Raw genomic sequence first — 8,832 nt, 5'->3', positions numbered from 1 at the left:
CAGTTTCTTCTCAGCTCAATCCCGTATGAAATGATGACGAATGTCAATATGTTTAGTTTTACTATCTTTCACGGGATTGTTAATTACTGAGATGGCAGCAGTGTTATCAATAAAAATAGGAGTGAGTAAGAAATTCAGACCATAGTCGCGCAATTGAATTTACTTTCTTGGTGAGATGGGACTTCTTGTGCTGCTTTCCCTTTTTGCACGCAAGACATTTGTCTTCAAAATTGAAACTTTTTAAGGGAACACCCAACACAAGCCCATGTCTGACAATATGGTTCATCTTCCGAAGATGAATGTGCCCCATTCTCCTGTGCCACAGTTCAGATTCCGATTCGCTTGCTTTCGTCAAAAGACACGATTCTTCCGTTGACATTTCAGTTGAACTTAAATCCATCATATACGTATTTCGATCACGTGGAGCCTTCATTACTATCCACTCCTCTGGTATTTGAAAACCAGGCTTCAACACAATCGCATCAGTCTTCGTGAAGTGTACGGTATAATCTTTATCACAAATCTGCGACACACTCAGCAGATTGTGCTTCAGTTCTTCAACAAAGTTCACATTTTCTAACGTCATCTTCCCGTTAGTTACCGTACCCCTTCCTGTTATTTTGCCTCCACTCTCACCGGCAAAACTGACTCTTGCTCCTTGAACAGGTTTTAAATCTTGTAACAAATCCTTGTTACCAGTCATGTGCCGGGAACAGCCGCTGTCCACAACCCAAAGATTATTGGAAGCCCTGTTCAACTGTTCCTGCACAAACAAAAGAGATTATTAAAATTTGGGGACCCAAGACCTCTTGATCTTGGGTCGATTAACCTTCTTAACAGAACTCACCCACCTTGGCTGACCAAAATTAGCATTAGATAAATTTCCACGAGTCCTAACAGGATACCTCCTTGGAGACTGATAGTGAGGCCAACCAAACCGACGAACATGAAGAGAATCGAAAGAATTATAGCATTTGGTTTGGTTATTAGTAGTGTAAAAACGAGATGTGTTTCTTTGAAAACCTGTATTATCTCTCAAATTTGAATGGTTTTCATTTTTAACATTTAAACGATTACCAAAAGCCTTAGTCTCAGTTTTCGAGGGCCTCACCTCTCTGAAACGCTGCTTCAGAGGGCAATCAGCAACAAGGTGCCCTGTTTGATTACATCTAAAACAACACCTATGTTCAGCTTTCTTTTCAGCAGATGTTTTAGATGTGGAGGCAGTATTACCAACCGTACATCTCACATAAGGTGGGACATATGGGTTGAGTGGAGTACTCCTTTTAGTTGATTTAACTTTTTCTCCACTAGTGGGTAACACTTCCTTCTCTTTTGTCTTACCCGACTCGGATGACTTATTCGAATCAGATGAGACTGGACTTGAAATAGAAATTTTAACTTTTGAGACAGGCGAACTTGTTTCGCCTTTACTAACTTCCAGTACTTTACCAGTTTCCTTAGCAGGACCTGTCTGATCAGCTACAAAATTAACAGATTCATGAACACTAGGATTGAAAGTATAATTATGGTTATAAGGTGGTGGAACCTCATGGTAACCAATTCCTCCCCTCTTAGGTGAGGAACCTTGATCACTAACGAGGTGATCAAGAATAGCAGAGGAATTCCGGAATTGCTCCAGTTTCCTATTTAGTTCCACCACTTTTACCTGGTGATCAGCAATCTGTTTTTCTTTCTCAGCGATTAACTTGGTTTTCTCTTCTAAAACCTCGTAGCTTAGATCGATCACATCAATTTTCTCAGCTAATTTTGTTTTTAAACTTTTAACGTCTTTTTCACAAGCTTTAATTTTTATTTTATAATTATTTTCTCTTGTCTTTGTGAAGTGATGATCTTCTTTCAAGGTTTTAAATTCGGCATCCAACTTAACATACTGATCAGTAATTGTAGCAAGCTGTTCAGACAAGTTCTCACATTTAGTACAGATAGGTTTAGTACATACCTCGGAGTTCCGGTCATCAGCCATGAAAGCTTTTTCATTTTCAGCAGCTTTCATACATTCTTCAGCTGCAACCTTCGCCATGTGTGCCTGCTCAAAGAGTTCTCCAGAGAACATGTTCCAGTTGTATTCACCAGCATCAGACATCATGGCATTATTCCCATTGTTATTTCCACTTTGCTGTGTAGTCCTCCCCTGACTACGTTCTACACGTGCATTAGTGCACTCCTTTGCAAAGTGTCCATTTTGTTGACAATTGTAACACCTCACCCTTGACTTATCAAATCCTGGCTTTCCACCTACGAACTTTCTGCCAGTCTTCTTCATGAAACGCTTCACTCTTTTGACTATCATCGCCATCTGCCACTGCAGATCCATCTCCTCCAGATCATCAGGATCGATCTGGTCATAGTCTTCTTCCAAAGCAGCAGGGTCCACAATCTTCCCTTGTATGTAGTTCTCGTAAGAAGCAATAAAAGATGCATAGAGTGCAAATTGCTCTTCAGCAGATTTGACACTCATTGGCATCTTAGTGTAGTTATTGCTTGAAGCACTGGGAGAGAAACTACTCTTGGATGCTTGAGGTTTCGAAGCACTTGATCCTCCAGCAACAAAGCAAACATCACCGTTCATGTTTACTGACACATTTCCTTCATGAGAAGAGTTAGAACCTGACTCTCCTTTGGAGTAGTAAGCAGCAGATTCAGACTTCGAACTTGAGCCTGAGATAACTTTGGCACCATACATACCAGGGTCTTGAACCTGATCCGTTGGTGTCTCTTTACGAACCATATTAAGCTCAAAGGTTCTGAGCTTGTTTACTGCTGTCTCCAAGTCATAATTAGGAAAGTCTTTGTCTTCCCTTATTAGAACAGTGTACATTTCCCACTTTGGTGGGAGAGCATCGAGAAGCTTCTCAACTATTTCCTCCTCTCTGTAAGCAATAGAATAGTTATTCAGCTCTGTCATTAGATGATAATATCGGGTGATAATATCATCGAGCGATTCGTTCTTCAAATACTTGAAGACAGAGAACTAGGTCTTTAACAGCTTAATCTTCGAGGCACGAATACCCACGTTCCCTTCGAATCTATTCTCAAGAGCATCCCAAAGCTCTCGTGCAGAAGTGTACTTCCGGAATGTATGGAGAATCCCTTGAGGAAGAGCCATAGTAATTGCAGCATGGGCCTTGCTCTCGGCCTCATACATCTTCTTCTCTTCTTCCTCCATCTTGCTGTACTTCTTTATCACATCCCGACCTTCGTATTCCATTGTCGGTGGAATATATCCATCCTGGATGCACACCCACATCTATGCATCCTGATATTTAATATACTGAATGAACCTATCCTTCCACGCCACAAAGTCGGTTCATTTCATCAACCTTGGGGCCTTAGTAGCCGACCCCGCTTCAACTTCCATTTTGACTAACTCTGAGATGTTAATCGGCGACATCTTCTCGAAAACAAGAAAAACCCGAAAAAAACAAAAATTCTTCCAAACAGTACTATAGGCGAAGTTAAGGATAACTTCGCTTAAGTGTTAACTTCGCTGGAAAATCCTTAAATTCGCGTGACTTGGCGAAGTTGAGAATAACTTCGCTTCAGATAAGTGAACTTAGGAGGTAAGCGAAGTTGAGGATAACTTCGCTTAGGCGAACTTATGAGGTAGGCGAAGTTGTGGTTAACTTCGCTCAACCTTATATCTTCGCCGAAACCCTACTTCCAGCGTCGGCAACTTCGCCTGAAGAACAACAACTTCGCCCGAAGAACACTGAAAATATTCAGATCTGTTTTCAACGATTTAGCAGTTTCCGGTCAGTGTGACGGCTTGAATATGACTGTATAAGGTGAGTATAACACAATATCAACGAAAACGCGTCCCGCGAATAGGTCAAACGAGACGTTTTCTACACCCGCGTGAAATCCCGAACCACACAATCGAGCCAAAGCTCTGATACCAATTGTAGGTTCCTGGACGGATCTTACACGGGATATCGCTATCTACGTAGGTGCGGAATCACTGCGTAGGTAGTTACGAGCGTAGAATACGTAAAACAATCACACGCGATACAAACGAACACGTTATATATTATAACTTGAAACACGTCTATTACAGACTCTCGACACGTTCACTGAACTTCTGAATTACACGTGACTAACCAAAAACTAACTTTTTAACCAAAAACCCGTAGGCTATATAAATACACGACAACTTCGCCCCAGGCGAAGTTGTCAGTAACTTCGCTCGTTGAACAAGTTCGCCTAGGCGAACTTGTCGACAACTTCGCTTGTTCAACAAGTTCGCCTAAGCGAACTTGTTGACAACTTCGCTTACATACATAAACATAAACTTAAACATAATTACATTACAGACTCGATTACAAACGCTAGACTATGAACTACTGACATTTATGTACCAACAAACTTATATCACAAATGATCTTGATTAATTATCTTCTAACTTAAATTCTTTACTAAGTCTTCACTAACCTGCATTAAATTTCTACGATAATCTGCATATACGTTTAAAATAGAACTTTGTCAACAACACATGTTGAGTGAGAAACACACCAGTTTAGTTGTACATATAGTATATATATAACAAAATAGGTAGCTGCAACAAGTCATATGAGAATAACAAATTAACCAAATGAGCAAGTATAACTGAGATGTCGAGAAGCACAAAGGCTATAACGACTGGCGTATGATCATACTATTATGAGATTATGTTGGACCTCTCCGAATGCGGTTCACGTAAAGCATGTAAGCACATAAACAAGTAAGGTATAAGTTGTTAACACATAAGACAATAGTTGCAGTTTTGTGTATAAGTATAAGTATATATGAGAAATATAACTTACGCATATGTCCCCAAAACGTGAGAAAAACAAGTAAAATAGGGGAATGTGGTACTCACCTCAAAGACGAACAAAAGATGACTAAGATAATGAAGCGTCAGGCTCTTTCAGAGTTACCAACGAGGATTCCTAGTTAGAATGATAATGGGAATTAAATAGTAGCTCTACAAGACTTATATGGATTCAGGTTTCGACGATGATTGGACAAGTTTGTGAAAATATCTATTATTTGAACTATTATAATATTATTTTTGTTGTAAAGACATCATTATTGTTCTTACTCATTTATGATTGTTATTAGATTTATTAATTTTGGAAATCACTGCTATTTATATAATAAAATATACAAGAACTACTTTAAATAATTTAATGTGATAAAATATATACTTATAATAATGCTACTTACTTAATTTATAATACAAACATAAATAGTTAAGCAAATAATTATAATATGAGAACGTATGATAATATTTAATCTAGGCATTTATTTGTAAGTATTTATCGAACCTTTAATTATTAAAATTGGTAAAACACGTTTATATGTTTATTTTTATTTGCTACGATGTTCGTTTAAAATATATATTATATATGTATATATATGCATATGGAGAGTTTAAAGAAAACATAATGTTCAAAGACCGGAAAACGGCGACTAAAAGTGTCGGTTTTATGAAAATAATGTTAACAATTATTTATATTGATTATATTAAATCATAACATTAAAAACATAGTTAAAGGATTAAAAACAAACAAAAATACTAGGCTGGGGTTCGAACCTGCGCCCCAGCCGGTTCACGGGAACTAACAGCAAGCCACCAACCAACTCGGCTGTGTTTACATTTAGTTTAGGAATAGAAAGTATTAAATATGAACACACCTGCCCGATCATCTCTAACCCCAAAACCCTAGGTTTTACAATCGGCCTAACAGATCCACAAACGTCCCAATTAGCTTAGGGCTAATGTTTTTTAATCTGAGATAAACTCAAATAATATAACAATTACCTGTTTAAACAACGTATTGACGGCGAACGGCGAGAAGAGTTGCCGGCGTAAACATGATAAACAACGGGCTGTAGCAGACGTTAACAACTAAATTAACTAGGGGGTATTGACGACGATGATGGTGAGATGGTGAAGGCATGTTTAATTGCATTACAATGATCGTTATATCATATACTAAGAAACGGGTTTAGGACGGACTTGTTTATCAAGCAATACGATATGGTTTCTTAATCAAGATACGCGGTTAGGTCGATTTGGGCGAGGAGAATAATATCTCTGATTACATTTCCTAATTAACAACGAGAATTAAGGCACAAGTTACTGATTTGGTATGCGGGTCCATTATACGGGTCATGGGTTTGGGTTTGATTCATGAGTAAACGGATTAGGTGGTTAAAATATATATAAATTGCACTTTAGTCCTTAGAAAACGAAGAGGGAAACATAAATGGTTATAAGTTTAGTTTGGGTTAAAAGTGAATACATTTCGAAGTTGTTTTTAATTTATTAAATGATTATAATGCCAAATAAAATAATAATTACTCGATAACCGCGATATTTTATTGGTGAAATTTATCGAACGTAAAACGGGTCGGGTTTAAATAAATATATTAATTATGATAAGTCCGAGTTGTTATAGTCTCCCCTACTTTAGGGAATTTCGTCCTGAAATTAATGGATACTATAACAACACCATTAAAATTAGAGAAAAAGAATATTTTAAAATAAAATTTAAAAATTTATCATAACACCGAACTTGAATAGTTAAATAACGCTCTAAATGCAAATCCGATAAGGGCACTTATATATAGGATGTACCAGTGGCGTATCCACTATGTCCTTATCATTTTTACATTTGTACCGTTATCCCAACTACTTTCAATTCTATTTTATGACACACAACTTTACGCTTCATGATTTCCATGCGAGGACTTCGATAATTATGTTCCGGACCATAATTATTGTTATCGTCGGATGGTCCACATGATTCGTTCCATCGCGTGGATTTACAAAAACATTTGAGTAAAACATGTTCCTGAGGAAACACAAGTTTTAAGGAGTTTTAATTTAAAACACTAAAAAGTTACTAATGTATAAAATAATTTCAAAAGTTATAGTGGATTTAAATAAAGCAAAGAAATTTCTAAGATGACTTTTAAATGTAAGGATATAAGTATTTAAAGTTGAAAAGGAGATATATTGTTAATAGTTAAGGTTTAAAATGAGTTGTGATGGATGAAGGTAAGGAAATAAGATAGAGGTAAGCTTTAATGAACAATCTAATTAAACAAAATAAACTTTATTCATGAGATAAAAGATAAATAGTTCAAATGGGGAAATAATTCAAAGCCATAAATAGACGTTACAATACGTAATTAAGACAAGAAAAAAGAAATTTAGATAAAGGGAAACGGCAAAGGTCTCCAGGGTCCTTGAATAGCTTAACTGACGTGACTTGAAGTACCATAAGTAGTTGTAGGAGTAGGAGCAGTTGAGGTAGATTGATTCGGTATTGCTTGGAAAACTGGAGCTTGAACGGTTTTCAAGAGAGTTCCTTGGTGGAAATATGTTTGGTAAACTTGAGCTTGTGGTTGCAAGGTTTGGTGGTATTGGGTTTAGTAAGGTTGACCTCGATTGATGGGAGGAGCTTGACGGACATGAGGTTGATGGGTTTGAGCATGGTAAGTATGGGTCAAGTAGTAGGGTATAGTCGCAGATTGGGCTTGATGAGCTTGGGTAAGTTGAGGGCACGCATTACGAAGATGATTTGGGTTTCCACAATGGTAGCAAGCAGGGGTATTAGGATCACCGGGTTGAGCAAGAGGGGTAGGTTGTTGCGGAACAGCTTGTGCAGTAGGTGGTACACGTCAAGTGTTAGCAAGATGGCCATAACGATTACATTGGGTGCAGCGACGGCATAGGGATTCAACCGAGTGATGATAGTTAAAAATGGGCATGACGGAAAATGACCGAGGTAAGGTTTCTTGTTTGAGGAGACTTGCGGGTGGGTAGGATTTGTTGCAGCAAGGTTCTTACGTTTCTTGTTGTGAGGATGAGTGGAGGTAAATGGTTTGTAGTCACAAGTAGAGAAATTAATGGGAAAAGTTGAATCTGATGCATTGATGTCCTGAATTCGGGTCACTGTCCAAGGGATCGCAGCATCTATCTCTTTGGCGATACATGCAGCCATATGGTGGTTGTGAGAATCAAATGAATTGTGCAAATGTACAGTTGGCGATACATGCAGCAATATGCAGGTCCATTATACGGGTCATGGGTTTGGGTTTGATTCATTGGTAAAAGGATTAGGTGGTTAAAATATATATAAATTGCACTTTAGTCCTTAGAAAACGAAGAGGGAAACTGAAATGGTTATAAGTTTAGTTTGGGTTAATAGTGAATACATTTCAAAGTTGTTTTTAATTTATTAAATGATTATAATACCAAATAAAATAATAATTACTCGATAACCGCGATATTTTACTGGTGAAATTTATCGAACGTAATCAGGTTTAATTAAATATATTAATTATGAAAAGTCCGAGTTGTTACATTTATGGTACCTAAGTTATGTCAAAACGCTGCGGTGTTTTGCTGAGGTGACCTAGTGTAGAGACTCGAGTTTATAATTATATTGTTTTAACTTATTTATTCCTAAGCCAAGATGGGCCGAGACTTACGTGGTCTCGAGGGGTGACTAAGTAAAGAAAATATTTTCGCGTCAGCATATTCACCAGCATTCGTTGCTGACGTATTTTATAACATTTTGCAGGTAATCAAGAATAGAGCTTGTGAAGACGAAGGGCTCAAGAATCCGATGGCTTGGATAATTTTCGTTAAATTTATATATAACTAAATGGTGGTTTTGTAATCTAAAAACAAGAAAACGTAAATGGGACTTTTCGCTCCATCTTTTGTATTGTAAATATTTTAAAACTTTGATCCTTATATTTTATAAGACTTCCACTAATTGAAAGTAACTCTGATTTATATACAATTATGGTACC

The sequence above is a fragment of the Bidens hawaiensis genome, unplaced genomic scaffold (assembly GCF_021521415.1).
Source record: "Bidens hawaiensis isolate Kalapana, Puna unplaced genomic scaffold, B.hawaiensis_p1.1 tig00019690_1, whole genome shotgun sequence".
NCBI classification, from domain to species: Eukaryota; Viridiplantae; Streptophyta; class Magnoliopsida; order Asterales; family Asteraceae; genus Bidens; species Bidens hawaiensis.
This window is presented reverse-complemented; position numbering follows the sequence as displayed.